This window comes from Lontra canadensis, unplaced genomic scaffold (assembly GCF_010015895.1).
Source record: "Lontra canadensis isolate GAN:19392208 unplaced genomic scaffold, GSC_riverotter_1.0 scaffold206, whole genome shotgun sequence".
NCBI lineage: Eukaryota > Metazoa > Chordata > Mammalia > Carnivora > Mustelidae > Lontra > Lontra canadensis.
In genome coordinates this window covers 1,466,776-1,483,637 of record NW_022631200.1, presented here as the reverse complement: position 1 = coordinate 1,483,637, position 16,862 = coordinate 1,466,776, and the positions used below count along the sequence as shown (strand labels likewise).

At 47.6% G+C, this 16,862-nt stretch overlaps 1 pseudogene; it reads right to left on the bottom strand.

The window, feature by feature from the left end:
• The window catches only part of LOC116861871, a 44,576-nt pseudogene extending 28,002 nt beyond the window's left edge, over nucleotides 1-16,574 (bottom strand).
• Nucleotides 16,575-16,862: the final 288 nt, after the last annotated feature.

Here is a 16,862-nt window from a genome sequence, read left to right as displayed (position 1 = left end):
CTCTCCTGGCACTGCGTCGTTAGGGAGTGAGGGACCCGCTCCCACACAGGCGCTTACTGCCCCACACGTGTTCCTGGATTTTACCTTCAGGAGCAGGAAAATCGCCAGCAAGGTAATGTGTGAACAGATTGCTGTTGTGAGGAGATCACAACAGATCAGAGGCCGTGTTCTGCGGGAGGAGGTTGTGGTACCCAGCAGCGATGACACCCTCATCTTCGTCGGCTGGCTGCCTGATGAGCTGACTGGCATTCTAAGCTGCTCACAGAATCCCAGGAACACAAATATATTCACAGATGGTAGGAAGAGTTGGCAATGGTTCTTTTTTTTCTTTTCATTACCTAGGATGTTTGGAAGGAGTCTGCTCTGTTGGGATTGTCTCCGCTGTCACATCCCAGGAAGACAAGCACGTGGTTATGAGTGTGTGTGTGTGTGTGTGTGTGTGTGTGTGTGTGTGTGTGTGTAGAGGGTAGGTGGTGAACTGGGATGAGCTTGCTTGTGGGGAGGAGAGGGCCCTGCTGGGGCTGGAGAGGGTAGCTCAGCCTGGTTGTCAGCCCGTGGAGGGTCAGGTGTAGAGAATGGGTGTCACTGGATTAAGGTAGAGACAGGTGGGCAGGTTTTGTGCAGGGGAGGGGCAGTGATGAGGAGGTATGGAGCCATGAGAGTAAGACAGTTCCTCAGGGAGTCAGGGCCTGGAGAGGAAGCAAGAGGGGAAGGCTGATGGGGTGGCTCCAACAGGACTTCTCCAGTCTCCACTGATCCTGACTGTGGTGTGGATGGGTTCATGGAGGGAGGGCTCAGGGAAAGACCTGTGTGGAGACATCATCCTGTGTTTATTTGACTGGAGGAGCCATTGGGGCCACCTCATATGGGTGACCCCAGGGAAGCTTGGGAAACATATTTCTAGACTAAACTGACTCACAAAGGGAACCACCACTTGGCTCTGTACTTGGGTTTGTGTTTGTTTCCTTCACACACTCTCTCTATCACGTTCTCTGTTTCTGGGACAGCACTACCTTCTCTCCAGCAAAACCCGAGTCATTCCTGTCCCTGCACGGCCTCTTGTCCCCCAGGCATTAGCTCATCTAGAATCTGTCTCCATGCTTTGTGCAAATCAGTAGCTGGACACAGTTAATGTTTGTTAATCCATCGTCAGCTGGTGGATATTTGATTGCCACCACCTTTTGTCCCTTGTGAGTCCTTCTATGAACTCACTGGAATAGTGTCTCCTCAGTTACATGGATGCAATTCTCCTTCATGTCTGCTTTTCATTGTGGTAATAAGAGAGCTTAACACGAGATCTACCCTCTTTACAGATTTGTCAGGACCCTCTTGTTCACTCTAGGCATGGGGTGTATGTGGTGTATGTATCTTGCAGAACTACAACTTAGGCCCAGAAGTGGAATTTCTTGGTGACACACATGCTTCTGGGTTCAAGTGTTTAAGGGTGTGGAATCTCTCAATTTCATGGGCCTGTGTGCTCGTGGCCCTCCCACGACGGATAGCACACCGTAAGTATTCACATCTCATCTGGAGTCCTGGACCCTCAGACCAAACTGGGCCAAGAAAAATAGAAGTAATCATCCCACATAAAGTGCAAGGAAACCTGGGTGCACTTTAGGGCTATCGGAGTGGCATTAATGGGTTCTAGGTTGACTTGAACTGTTTCATGACATCAGTTCTGCACGTTCCTTGCCATTGGGCACCTCATGTGGGGACCCGAAGTTGCCTATGAAAGGAGGTATAGATTTGGGCAGAATGCTCGTGAGAATTTGCCAGCATTAGGTGGTCCTTTGGACCACCCTGTCCCCCGTGGCCTAGAGCGCTTTCTTGCTTGGGGCATGTCGCGTCCACCCGGAAAACGCGCCGAGACGATGCAGCCCACCCAGGGGCCCTGGCACAGGTGAGCTTTCCCGGAGCAGAGTTGAGGGAGGGGTTGTGGCTGGGCATCAGCCTCCGACTTTTTGGGCCGCTGTATCCCCGACGGTTGGGGATGGCCTCAGTGGGGGCATGAAAGTTTCTCTCACTCCGAGGCTTGTCTGCAGCTCCAAAAGTCACCGTTTCCACCTGGGTGGCAGGTGGACTTGTGGCGCGGGACTCAGGGATCCCCAGTTGGAGGGCTGGAGGGACAAGACCCTGGAAGGAAGACTGAAAAACCAGGCAAGGGTTAGGGCCCGGACCTAGGGGCATGGCAGGCCCCATCTTCCAGCGCCAGGGAGGTTACCCCTGGAGGCTGAGTAGCAGGAGGCATTGGCCTCGCCTGTGCCTGACTCACGGAGGGCTTTCTGGCAGGGTTCAAGTCAGGACAACTCAAGATCCTGGGCCAGGCCCAGGGGGCGGCCCTGCAGACATGCCGTGCTGGAATCGAGTTCGCCGGGGGTTTTCCGGTCAATTCTCACAAGCTACACCAGAGATACTGGCCAACGCCATGAGCCAGCATTTTGCACACTGGATTTCTCGGAGGCAGCACAGACAGGCCATCTGGTGGTCGTGAAGGATGCGTGGAGGGTGTAGGGGCATCTCCTGGATTTATCCCTTTCAGGCTGCATCTTTTGATGCCAATTTGTGATTCATTCAAACAGCCTGCATTATTGAACTGAAAAGATGGAGACCCTTTCATGTGCCTCCAGGTCTATGGTGATTGCAAGGGAGGAAAATGAGAAAATGTGTTCATTGGAACTGGAACCAGAGCATGGCAGGGTATGGAGATGTGGACTGAAGTCTGCCATGCAGGTGTAATCTGGTTGGGGGAAGATGAGAGCCAGTGAAGACAACTCACCAGTGGTTGGGAAGGGGAGTCCATAGTTTAATGGCAGAAGAGGGCATGCATTGTCCCTGCACTGGGAGCCATGATTCCTCTCCCTCCTCACAGTGACCTGCAGACAGTTCACAAGGCACATACCTCACATGCTCTTCCAGAAGCTTCTGGGCACACATGTACTTCCCAGTCCCTGCTATTCTGATCGTTGCATTGTTCTCTCTTGTGTTTGCCTCCTGGCCGCATCTTGCACTCTTCTCTCACTGTACCAAGCCTGAAAGATGAGAATCCCAAGGACCACTAGGATCATAGCTGCCATGCCCATGCAGAAGAGAGTCTCTACTGTGTAATCTGGGGGGATGGGAGGCTATGAATTAAGGTAGAGAGGTCACCAAGGTCACAGCTGATGAAAATCACCCAGGTTCCTAGATGTCCACCCAGGGCACCTACCTCCCCTTGACAGCACTTAACCATCCATGCCATCCCCATACCATCCATTAATCCCCAGTGTTGGTGTCTGCCTTCTTTTGTGACGGGCTGATAGTATCAGCCACTTCTGAGAACCATAAAAGTATGGGGGGAAATGAGGTGCTGATGGGACTCAAACTTGTCCCCTGGGCTCTGTGTTCTTGTACCTGCCCCATTTCTCGTGATATAACTAATATGGAGCCCCTAATGAACACTTTCTCTGCTATCGAAGGATTGTCTCTGTTCTCCTTGGATTCTTTCGGTCTCCTTGTGTTTTATGAATTGAGCCTTTGCTTCTGAGTCCCATTGGAGCAGAGTCTTCCTGTGTCCCCTAGCTCAGAAATTCAGTATGTAAAATCGTCTCTCAATGTAGAAATACTTGAGCTATTCAATTTTTGTGTTCATTCTGAGCACGTAAGCTACCTCTCGTAGATAGGGGAACTTGCTTTTTTCAGCAATTCAGGACCCAGTGTTCATGGATGAGAGATTGGCCATAAATATATTGAAGATGCATATTCATATTTATGTATATATGAATTAATATATATGAATATAGATATGAATATATTGAGAGACAGTGAGAGAATTCAATACATACCATGTAAGTGTGTTAGATATTTGAACTATCCTAGGTAGGGTATCACCATCACCGTCACCACCATCACCATAATCACCATCACCATCATCATCATCATCATCACCATCACCATCATTACCACCACCATCATCACCATCTCCACCACCACCACCATCATTACCACCACCATCCTTATCATCGCCATCACCATCACCATTATCATCACCACCACCATTACCATCCCCATCACCACCATCACTACCACCATCCACATCACCACCACCATCCTCATCACCATCCCCATCCTTATCATCACCACCACCACCACCACCCTTATCACCATGACCATCCCGATCATCACTACCATCATCATCATATCACTGTCCTCCTCCTCCTCATCTTTCTCTATCTCTGTCTTTGAGTCACAAAGAACTCCAGGAACTGCCAAAAGATTTCAAGGAAGAACGCCAGTCATTTGATTTTTATCTTCAAAGACAACCCCTCTCACCTCAAACCCTTAAGGAACAGAGAAAATCAGTGTTGTTATAAAACTGGTGAACACAAAATTAGATAATCCTGTAAACCTATTTTAAGCTGTTTTCACATAAAAAAACAAAAATAAAAAGTGTAGATGAGTTCTAATTATTAATCTCTCCATGAAAATTTCAAATAAGCTTATACAATTCAGAAAGTATGAATGAAGAATAGACATCATTTGGTCGGTTAATATCCAAATGTTTAATACCAAGAAGTCTTTTAAATGTATCTCATTAGGGCTAAAAAATTTGAAGAATAAATCAGGAAATGTATAAGCCTTTGGAAAGTTCTATTCCTAATTTGTATTAAGAAAAGCATAATTCTTTTTCCTAATAAAACCTGAATATAACAGAAAAATGACCTGAAATAGACAGGTCAGTATTGCTATATACATAAAAATACAGATTTTTAGCATGTGTTTGACGTACAATAATTAAATAATTTGGGCTATCAATTAAGATGTTTTCTTAAAGCAACACTTAGATTCATGTTAACATCTTACTTTGTCGTCATTATCATAAGGCATTTGCTGCAAATAACACCAGTACACAATCTGGAAATAAAGAGGTAAGTTTCATTTTTTTTTTTTGAGATTGATACAATGATCATCAGTAAATCAAAGGAGATCAATTGTAAAGCACCAAAAGGTGGTGTATCTGTACTGTTAATAGAATATAAAATTAATATAACCAAACCAATATTACTGTTATATATACTTAGCTATTATTTAGAAAGTATAAGGAAATAGGGGAGGAGCAAGATGGTGGAGGAGTAGGAGATCTAAATATTGGGTCCCAGGAGTCCAGCTAGATAGCTATCGAACCTTCTGAACACCTACAAACTTAACAGGAGATCGAAGAGAAGAAGAGCATCAATTCTAGGAATAGAAAAGTGACCATTTTTGGGAAGGTAGGATGTGCCAGGAAGTGAATCTGAGGCAACAGGAAGATAGACTGCGGTGGGTGGGTGGGTGGGGGGCAGGGCTGGCTCCCAACAAGCAGTGGAGCAGCAGAGCACAAAATCTGAACTTGTAGAAGTCGGCTACACTGAGGGACGTTGCTCCAGAGGCTAAATGGAGTGTGGGGGTGGGTGGAGCCCTTGCAGGGACAGTGTGGGTCAGGACCCGCAGGGTCACAGAAAAACCTGTGGTGTCTGAGTGTGGCAGAGCCCCCAGGTATGGGAGCAGGGAAGCTGGTGGCTTCCTGGAAGAGGGGAGGGGCTCTCAGCTTGGGGTTACCTTACACCGTTATCTTCAAGCAGGGACCCCACAAGTGGCAGATCCAGGGAGACCCCTCCTTCCTCTGGGAGGAGCGGCATGGGGGCATATAGCAGGAAATGGCTGGTTTGGAGACTCCAAGGACGCTACACGCCAGAGACAGAAATGCTCAGTCACAGGCCGGGTGAGCTTTGGGAAGCAGTTTCTTCTTACAGACCAAAATACACCCAAAATCAAGTGTGTGGCTCTGTTCTATTCACTAGTCTACACACACATACACACATATATTCTTTCCTCCTCCTTTCCTCTCCCCCTGGGTTTTGAGTGTCTTATGATTTGGTTAGTGTATATTTTCTGGGCTGATTGCTACCCTTTTAGTATTTTGTTCTCTCATTCATCTATTCTTATCTGGATAAAATGACAAGCTGGAAACACTCATCTCAAAAAAAAAAAAAAAAAAGGAAAGAAAGAACAGGGTGCCTGGGTGGCTCAGTGGGTTAAGCCTCTGCCTTTGGCTCAGGTCATGATCTCAGCATCCTGGGATCAAGCCCCGTGTCAGGCTCTCTGCTCAGCAGGGAGACTGCCTCCCCTCTCTCTCTGCCTGCCTCTCTGTCTACTTGTGATCTCTGTCTCTATCAAACAAATAAATAAAATCTTAAAAAAAAAAAAAGAACAAGAGGCAGTACCAATGGCTAGGGACCTGATCAATACGGACATTAGTAAGATATTAGAAGTAGAGTTCAGAATGATGATTATCGAGGTGCTAGCTGCTTGAAAAAAGCATGGAAGATACTAGAGAATTCCCTTCTGGAGAAATAAAATCTCTTTCTGGAGAAATAAAAGAACTAAAATCTAACCAAGTTGCAATAAAAAAAGCTATTAATGAGGTGCAATAAAAAATGGAGGCTCTTACTGGTAGGGTAAATGAGGCAGAAGAGAGAATTAGAGATATGGAAGACCAAATGACAGAGAGTAAAGAAGCTGAGAAAAAGAGAGATAACTACTGGACCATGAGGGGAGAATGTGAAAGATAAGTGATACCATAAGATGAAACAATATTAGAATAATTGGGATCAAAGAAGAAGACAGAGACAGAAGGGCAGAAGGTATATTGGAGCAAATTATAGCAGAGAATTTCCCTAATTTGGCAAAGGGAACAAGCATCAAAATCCAAAAGGCACAGAGAACCCCCTCAAAATCAATAAAAATAGGTCCACAACCGATCATCTAATAGTAAAACTTACAAGTCTCAGTGACAAAGAGAAAATCCTGAAAGCAGCTCTGGACAAGAGTTCTGTAACATACAATGATAGAAATATTAGATTGGCAGCACATCTACCCACAGAGACCTGACAGGTCAGAGAGGACTGGTATGATATAATTAGAGCAGTATACGAGAAAAAATGCAGCCAAGAATACTATATCAGGCTAGGTTGTCATTGAAAATAGGAGAAGAGATAAAAAGCTTCCAGGACAAACAAAAACTAAAAGAATTTGCAAACACCAAACCAGCCCTACAGGAAATATTGAAAGGGGTCCTCTAAGCAAAAGTAACAGACCAGAAAGGAACAGAGACAATATACAGTAACAGTCACCTTACAGGCAAAACAATGGCAAAATTCATATCTTTCAATAGTTACCTTGAATGTAAATGGGCTAAATGCCCCAATCAAAAGACACAGGGTATCAGAATGGATTAAAAAAAAAGGCCCTTGATATGCTGTCTGTAAGAAACTCAGTTTAGACCCAAAGACACCGCCAGATTTAAAGTGAGGGTGTGGTAAACAATTTACCACGCTAATGGACATCAAAAGAAAGCTGGGGTGACAATCCTTCTATCAGATAAATTAGATTTTTAAGCAGAAGACTACAATAAGAGATGAGGAAGGACACTGTATCATACTTAAAGGGCTGTCCAACAAGAAGATCTATTAATTTTAAATATCTATGCCCCTAATATAAGTGCAGTCAATTATATAAACCAATTTTGACAAAATCAAAGAAACACAACAACAATAATACAATAATAGTAAGGGACTTTAACGCTCCCCTCACTGAAATGGACAGATCATCTAATCAAAAGATCAACAAGGAAATAAAGACTTCAAATGACACACTGGACCAGATGGACATCACAGATATATTCAGAACATTCCATCTCAAAGCAACAGAATACACATTCTTCTGTAGTGCACATGGAACATTCTCCAGAATAGATCACATCCTGGGTCACAAATTGGGTCTCAACCAGTACCAAAAGATTGGGATCATTCCCTGCATATTTTCAGACCCCAATACATGGAGGCTAAAGAGCATCCTACTAAAGAATCAAAGGGTCAACCAGGAAATTAAGGAAGAATTAAAAAAATTCATGGAAGAAATGAAAATGAAAACACAACTGTTCAAAATCTTTGGGACACAGCAAAGGTGGTCCTGAGAAGAAAGTATATAGCAATACAAGCCTTTCTCAAGAAACAAGAAAGGTCTCAAGTACACAACCTAACCCGACACCTAAAGGAGCTGGGGACAGAACAGCAAAGAGAGCCTAAACCCAGCAGGAGAAGAGAAATAATAAAGATCAGAGCAGAAATCAATGAAATAGAAACCAAAAGAACACTAGAGCCAATCAAAAAATCAAGGAGCTGGTTCCTTGAAAGAATTAATAAGATTGATAACCCCCTGACCAGACTTATCCAAAAGAAAAGAGAGAGGACCCAAATTAATAAAATCATTAATGAAAGAGGAGAGATCACCACCAACACCAAAGAAATACAAACAATTATAAGAACATATTACTAGCACCTATATGCCAGCAAATTTGACAATCTGGAAGAAATGGATGCATTCCTAGAGACATATAAATTACCACAACTGAACCCGGAAGAAATAGGAAACCAAAACACATCTATAACCAGCAACCTATAACCAAGAAATCTCCCAACAAACAAGAGCCCAGGGCCAGATGGCTTCCCAGAGGAATTCTACCAAACATTTAAAGAAAAATTAATACCTATTCCCTGAAAGTATTCCAAAAAATAGAAATGGAAGGAAAACTTCCAAACTCATCAATGAGGCCAACATTACCTTGATCCCCAAACCAGACAAAGATCCCATCAAAAAGGAGAATTACAGACCACTATCCTTGATGAACATGAATGCAAAAATTCTCACCAAAATACTAGCCAGTAGGATCCATCAGTACACAAGAAGGATTATTCACCATGACCAAGTGGGATTTATTCCTGGGCTGTACAGTTGGTTCAACATCTGCAAATTAATCAAGGTGATACAATACATTAATAAAAGAAAGAACAAGAACCATATGATACTCTCAATAGATGCTGAAAAAGTATTTGACAAAGTACAGCATCCTTTCTTGATCAAAACTCTTCCCAGTGTAGGGATAGAGGGTACATACCTCAATATCATCAAAGCCACCTATGAAAACCCACAGAGATTATCAATCTCAATGGGAAAAAACTGAGAGCTTTTCCCCTAAGGTCAGGAACACAGCGGGGCTGTCCACTGTCACCACTGCTATTCAACATAGTGGTAGAAGTCCTAGCCTCAGCAATCAGGCAACAAAAAGAAATAAAAGGCATCCAAATTGGCAAAGAAGAAGTCAAACTCTCACTCTTTGGAGATGATATGATATTTTATGTAGAAAACCCAAAAGACTCCACTCTAAAACTGCTAGAACTCACATGAATTCAGTCAAGTGTCAGGATCTAAAATCAATGCAGAGAAATCAGTTGCATTTCTATACACCAAAGGCAAGACAGAAGAAAGAGAAATTAAGGAGTTGATTACATTTATAATTGCAGCCAAACCATAAGATACCTAGGAATAAATCTAACCAAAGAGGCAAAGAATCTATACTAAGAACACTATAAAGGACTCAGGAAAGAAACTGAGGTAGATGCAAAAAATGGAAAAACATTCCATGCTCACGCATTGGAAGAACTATTGTGAAAATGTCTATGCTACTTAAAATAATCTATACGTTTAATGCAATCCCTATCAAAGCTATCATTTTTTTTTCAAAGAAATGGATCAAATAATCCTAAAATTTATATGGAACCAGAAAGGACCCCGAGTAGCCAGAGGAATGTTGAAAAAGAAAACCAAAGTTGGCAGCATCACAATTCCAGACTTCAAGCTCTAATCATCCATGGGGTAATCATCAGGACGGTATGGTACTGGCACCAAAACAGACACGTACATCAATGGAACAGAATAGAGAGCCCAGAAATGGACCCTCAACTCTATGGTTAACTAATCTTCGACAAAGCAGGAAAGAATGTCCAATGGAAAAAAGACAGTCTCTTCAACAAATGGTGTTGGGAAGATTGGACAGCCACATACAGAAAAATGAAACTGAACCATTTATTTATACCACACACAAAAATAGACTTAAAATGTGTTGGGTCCGTTATCAAAGGAACGAGACTGAGACAAAGTTATACAAAGCCTTATTCTATGCCAAGCATTAGAAGTCAGACTGACCAGCCAGGGCCGCCTCCGAAGAGAGCGACCCCCTTGGTCTTGCAGACTAGTTTTTGTAGGGCACAATCGCAGACATCTACATATGTGGCTTTGGCTGATTGGACGTCTTCTACCTGTGTGTTTTAGTAACGGTTACCTGGAACTGATACTAGTAACTGCTGAGGTGTTTATTAAGCAACAAAATGGCCTTGTTTTACGTATGTGTTTTAGTAACGGTTACCCGGATCCGGTATCAGTAACTGCTGAGGCATTTATTAAACAACAAAATGGCTATCTAGGCAACATGGCAACAACAAAATGGCTACCCAGGCAACAAAATGGCTATCTAGGCAACATGGAATCACTCTGGCTAAGCAGGGCCAGGTAGGCCCTAGGGGTTTAACAGGTTTTAACGTGGAATCGGCCCCAACAAATGGATGAAAGACCTCAATGTGAGACAGAAATCCATCAAAATCCTTGAAAAGAACACAGGTAGCAACCTTTTGAAACTCAGCTGCAAACTTCTTCCTAGAAACATCACCAAAAGCAAGGGAAGCAAGGGCAAAAATGAACTATTGGGACTTCATCATACCAAAAGCTTTTGCACAGCAAAGGAAACAGTCAACAAAACCAAAAGACAGTTGACAGAATGGGAGAAGATATTTGCAAACGGCATATCAGATAAAGGGCTAATATCCAAAATCTATAAAGAACTTATCAAACTCAACACCCATAGAACAACGAATCCAATCCAGAAATGGGCAGAAGATATGAACAGATATTTTGGCAAAGAAGACACCCAGATGGCCAACAGACACATGAAAAGTGCTCCACATCACGTGCAGCAGGGAAATACAAATCAAAACCACAATAAGATACCACCTCACACCCGTCAGAATGGCTTAAATTAACAAGTCAGGAAATGACAGATGTTGGCGAGGATGTGGAGAAAGGGGAACCCTCCTACACTGTTGGTGGGAATGCAAGCTGGTGCAGCCACTCTGGAAACAGCACAGAGGTTCCTCAAAAAGTTGAAAACAGAGCTACCCCACAACCCAGCAATTGCACTACTGGGTATTTACCCTAAAGATACAAATGTAGTGATCTGAAGGGGCACGTGCACCCGAATGTTTATAGCAGCAATGTCCACAATAGCCAAACTATGGAAAGAACCTAGGTGTCCATCAAAAGATGAACCGATAAAGAAGATGTGGTATATATATACAATGGAATACTATGCAGCCATCAACCATCCCCAAATATTGCCATTTGCAATGACGTGGATGGACCTAGAGTGTATTATGCCAAGTAAAATAAGTCAATCAGAGAAAAACAATTATCATATGATCTCTCTGATATGAGGAATTTGAGAGGCAGGGCAGGGGGTCATTGGGTGTAGGGAAGGGAAAAATAAGATGGGACAGGGGAGGGAGACAAACCATAAGAGACTCTTAATCTCAAGTAACAAACTGAGATTTGCTGGGGGGTGGGAGGGATAGGGTGGCTGGGTTATAGACATTGGGAAGGGTATGTGCTATGGTGAGTGCTGTGAACTGTATAAGATTGGTGATTCACAGACCTGTACCCCAAAGCAAATAACAAATTATATGTTAATAAAAAAAACTAAAATAAAGTAAAAAAGTATAAAGAAATAAAAATCATACTTACAAATGAATAAAAATTGAACAATTTTTAAGATTTGCATGTAGAAATTTGATGACAAAAACTTCGGCATTCACCTGCGTCATTTATAAAGCTTGCTTCTGAGCATGTTTTGTTAAAAAAAAAAACCAAGACTTTATCATCATAAATTGCTCTCTGTAATAAATGTATACATTTCATCTAATCCCGATGAAATGGGAGAATTTCTTCAGTCATAAATCCTCATTACGTAAATTTGGAATTTATATCTGCAAGGATCCCTTTAGAAGTTCCGAGAAGCAGGCACAGGGACACTGGGCAGGTGTCCACACGTAATGCAGCGTGAACACGAATCGCACAGGGACACGCGGTGCAGCATCTCTGGGGAACCCACCTGGGTCTCAGGTGAGCACCCAGGGGCATGCAGGCCCCCAGGTGAGCGCAGGGGGCGGTAGAGAGGTGCCCACAGGAGGGCAGCCTTCTCTCTAGGACAGCGTCTGGAATGAGCTCCACCTGCGCCCTCAGAAAACGGTCGGAGCCGCTCCAGGCCCGGGGTGAGAGCGCTCGGCGGCTCCTCGGTGTGGGGGAGGGGCTGCATACTCGGGTCTCTTGGAAATGGGAAAGAAGAGCTGAGAAGGGGGCGTCTGTGTGTCCTCTGCAACTGTCCCAGAGTCCCCGCATCCTCCCTGGGCGCCGGGTCAGGCCTGGACCCCGAGGGCGGCACACCCGCCCCTCTCTCTCCTCTCTCCCACACGTTCTCCAAACCGGGCTGGGGGCCTAGGCGTTGCGGTGCGCTGACGAGGGGCAGGTGGTTTTTAGGAGAAAACGCACAGTTTCGTGTGGAATGAGGAGGGTCTGAGACGCTCAATCAATGGGGGTATTTTCTAATCTCTGCGGTCTTCCTCCTGCTCTGCTGAGACCCGGGCCTGAGGAACACAATCTCCCGCGCCCCATCCCCCTCGGCTTCCCAGCCCTTCCCAGATCCCAGTTCCTGGCAGAGGCAGCGCGGTGCAGGTCAGAAATGGGATCACTGCAGCAGCCCCTTGCCCCCTTTGAGGAGGGGGCGCCTTTCTCAGAAGCTCCGCCTCCCAGGAGCGGGGAAGTCCTGCAGACCCCGCCCCAGGACGCCCTTGGCCTGCCTCTTGCGCAACGCTACCTCACCCCTGCCCCTGGCTGGTAGCCAGCGCCGGGCTTCTGAGCCGGAGACCCCGGGAAGTCAGCGGGTGGCATCTCAGCGTCCTGGCATCTAGGTCCCTGCCTCCCGACCCTCCGTCCTCAGTCCTGCCAGAGACTTCAGGGATCGGGCTCCCGGGGGCAGGAGGTCCCGCCTATTCCCACGCCCTCCTGGGTGGACTTGCCTCACCCCTTGCGAACCCTTAAGGCATCCTGTCTCAGACTTCCCTGTTCACAGGGCACTGAGCTGACCTTTTCTGCCCAGAGGGGACAGGGACAGCAGGGACTCGTCACCCAGGAGCAGGGACCTGGCCCAGATCACCATCTCAGGGAGCACTGAGAACGCCCCCCTCCGGTGAGCCCCCCCATACCTCACAGTCCAAAGACTGGGAGAGAAGGAGGTGGGCTCCTGAGCTCCCTACCCTGGCTGCTGCTCTCTGGCCGGGCCCCCAGCCTCTCCCTCTGCCCTGACCATGCAGCTGTCCTCTGTGGGCCCCATGACGGCCCTGCCATGACTCACCTGACTCCCAGCCCCCTCCTGAGAGACTGCACAGAAGCCCGTGACTCAGCAGCTATGGCCCCGGGGCCTGGGGAGGGGGTGGCAGTCGGGGCTGGGTCTCTAGAGGATCCTGGACAGTAGCTGGGTGGACTCTGGAGCTTCTCCCAGAGACCCTGTCTCCGCTCCCGCTCTGTTCCCTGTGGCCCAGCCTCAGAGTCATGTGGCCCCAGGTGTCTCTGCTGGGCTCTCAGCCCCTCTGAAACACAAGACCGTTCCTGAGTATTTTAAGGGGCAGTAGATCCTCTGAGGGGCTCTCAGAACGGACGTGCGGTGGTGTGTGCTCCTTCTGAGCAAACAGACCGCAGGGACGCCCTGATGTTGAGCGGTCCTGTGGGTGGGGGTTTGGCGCTGACCCAGGAGTCCTCGTCTCACTAGACTTCTCCTGTACCTGCCCCGTCGACTCCCCAAGACCTTCCGGCTGCCCATCGGGCACCTTTATTCCCAGCAGAGGGACAAAAGGTGAGCAGGGGTGCAGGGCCTCTGTTGGCCTCCTTTGAGCTGAGGGGCAGATCTCCCTTTGAGTGATGCTCCTTGGAGCCCCTCCCTCCCATCCCAGCCCAGGTAATAGAGCCCTGAGTAGATCATCAGGACACAGAAGGGACAGGATTGGGCTCCTCACCTGAGACAGCAGGCCCAGGGGGTCACTGGACTAGGACCACACCTGGGGGGTGTTGCTGTAATAGCCGTAGCATCTGTCGTCCACCTGAGACCGGGGGTCACAGGGCCCACAGGGAACAGGGCCTGGGTTCCCCCACAGGGGCTGGCTAGGAGTCCAAGGTCGAGGAGGGCTGGCCTTCTCCTTCCTTCATCAGGACAAACTTGTGGGATCCCTTTGGTGAGGCACACTGGAGGGTCACATTCCCTCCTGAGGTAACAACAGGGCTGGGCTGGGCTGAGAGCCGCGGTTTGTCCAGCAATCCTAAGAGAGGAGGAGGGGGTGGTGTTAAATGCGGATCAGACCCCCACATTGTCCCCAGGCAGGGCTGTGAGAGGGAGACCCCTGAGAGCCCACCCCCTTCCTGAGGGCAGAGCCTGGGGCTGGGACCCTGAGTGGGCTCCCACCTGTCACCACCACCAGCTCCAGGGGGTCACTGAGCTCTGACCAGCTGGTGGGACTGGGATAGTCACAGCGGTGTCTTCCTGCATATACATCTGTCATGTGTGTGATGGAGAAGTTGGCCTTGTCCCCGGGCTCCAGTATCTTCCGTGTGTCCTAGGTCACTAACTTTCCCTCTTTATGCAGGTGGTACTCCTGGGCCTCCGGCCTCACCGACACCAGATGGTCACATGTGTCCCCCAAGGCATTACAGAGCCTGTCTCAGCCCAGATGTTGGGTTTGGGAGGGTCCCTGGAAGGAAACAGAGGCTGGGACACAGACCTTCCTCACCCTCTGGTCCCAGCTCAGCCCCAAATCCACAGACATTCCCCTCGGTCAGCCCAGAACTTCTGTTTTCCATCCCCTGCTGCCTGGTGGGTGACCCCTGTCCCCAGTGAGGAGGTGGGACTGGGACCCCTAGGGACAGACTCATCTTCCTGCACTCTGGTCCTGGGTCACACACTCAGACCTGGAAGAGAGTCCCTCTGAGAGGTTTGCCCTGAATCCTAGCAGATCCCCTCCTCCCCTTGAGCCTCCTGAGCCTGGGGTCTCCTACAGACCAGGGCCTGTCTGTGGGGTGGGTCCCTTCCAGACTAGGTTGTCCCCTCCCCTCCTCAGATCTCACAGAGACAGAGCAGGGCTATGAGGATGGGGGTCATGGCGTCTCCTCTCTCTGGTTCCACCTGTGCAGATGGAGGGACCACTGTGACCACAAGACAGACACACACAGGGGGTGGCCACACGGAGGCCAGTCCTGCCTGTCACAGTATTGTCACCTCAGCAGTCCCCAGGAAGGGGAACAGCCCCTCCCCACGCCCAGCCTGGCTCTGGTGTTCATGACGGTAGAGTGGGGGTACCCCGAGGCTTCCTAAGATGGCCCATCCGGGTGAGGAGACCAGGGCAGGTCCTTCCCTCCCAGAGCCTCCCCCATGGGTCTCCTTTATCTCCATCACACCCTTGGGTCCTCAGCATGGACAGGTCCCCAGACCCAGAGCTGCTGTAGGGGATGTGGGTTGTTGCTGTGCTGGGGAGCTCATGTCAGCACAGACACTCTTGTGACGTCTTTGAATGGCTCAGGTCAAGGTCATGGTGACAATGAGCCCAGAGGAGAGATACCGGCACAGAGGGAAGGGAACACAACCCCTCTCTTGGCCCTGGAGCGTGGGCTCTCTTTCTGTCTCAGCCTCCAAGGACTTCTCTGTTTTCCTGTGACTCTGTCCATACCCTCACTTCTTGGGAATATCTGTGTGAGTTCCTCCTGGCTCCTCCGTGCCCCTTGTTTCTGGCTCCGAGTTCTCCTCCCGATTTTGGGTCCTTCCTGCACGCTGTAGGGGACAATGGGTAGATGAAAGTCCTGATTTGTTGGGGAAAAGTTGATCTTTAGTAAAATATTTTTCTACCAACCATTGCCTATGTGAATTGAGCAGTAATGTGGTAATCAGATATTCCCCCCCATTTTTTACTTTTATTTTTTATGTTTTCCTTTTCTGGAGAGAGAGAGAGAATGCGTACGAGGTGTGGGGGAGGGCAGACGGAGAGGGAGAGAGAGAGAATCCCAAGCCGACTCCACACCCAGCCCAGCCTGAGCTGGACTTGGGGCTGGATGTTTGACCCCGAGGTCATGACCTGAGCTGAAAGCAAGAGTCAGACCTCAGCAGCCTGAGCCCCCCAGGCACCCCATTTCCCCCCCTTTTAAAAGTTATCTTATTTCTCATTCTATGTGGGAGAGGGAAGTGCAATGTCTCTCTCTTTCAGTATTCTTGTTGGGCGTTCACGCGAGCCCGTGAAAATGTTTGGGAATGTGTCTGTTCTATGAACCGTGTGATTTGTGGGACCTGGAGTTAGTTTTGTGGGACGAGTTTCATTTTCAGAGGTACTTTATTAAAGAGCTCAAAAGGTGATTCAGGTTTTCTACTTATTCACGAGCTGGTTTTAGAACTGTTTCTGGGGTCCTGGTCCATTTTATCCACATTGGATGAAGGTCTTCTAAGGTCCGCTCACATCTCTCCTGAAAGGACTCCGTCCGGAAGGGGACCAGAAGGCACGCATGCAGAGTCTCATGCACATGTCCGTAGCCGATGATACTCAAGGTCAGAGACACTGATTTCCTGTAAATGCCTGGTTTTAGAGAAAAGGGAAACCCATTCCCTGACCATGGGTCATCCACCAAGAGCTTCTCCCAGACTCAAGCCAGGAAGTGTCCGCTTGGTCTCAGGCTGAACTCCCTCCTTTTTGTTCTCTTCCCCAGACACAGTCAACCCCAAACCCTCAGCAGACTCGCCCTTAGATCGTGTGCGAGTTTCCACGTCCCAAAGTACAAGTCTCTGCTGTTCCCAGATGCACTCTATCTTTCGT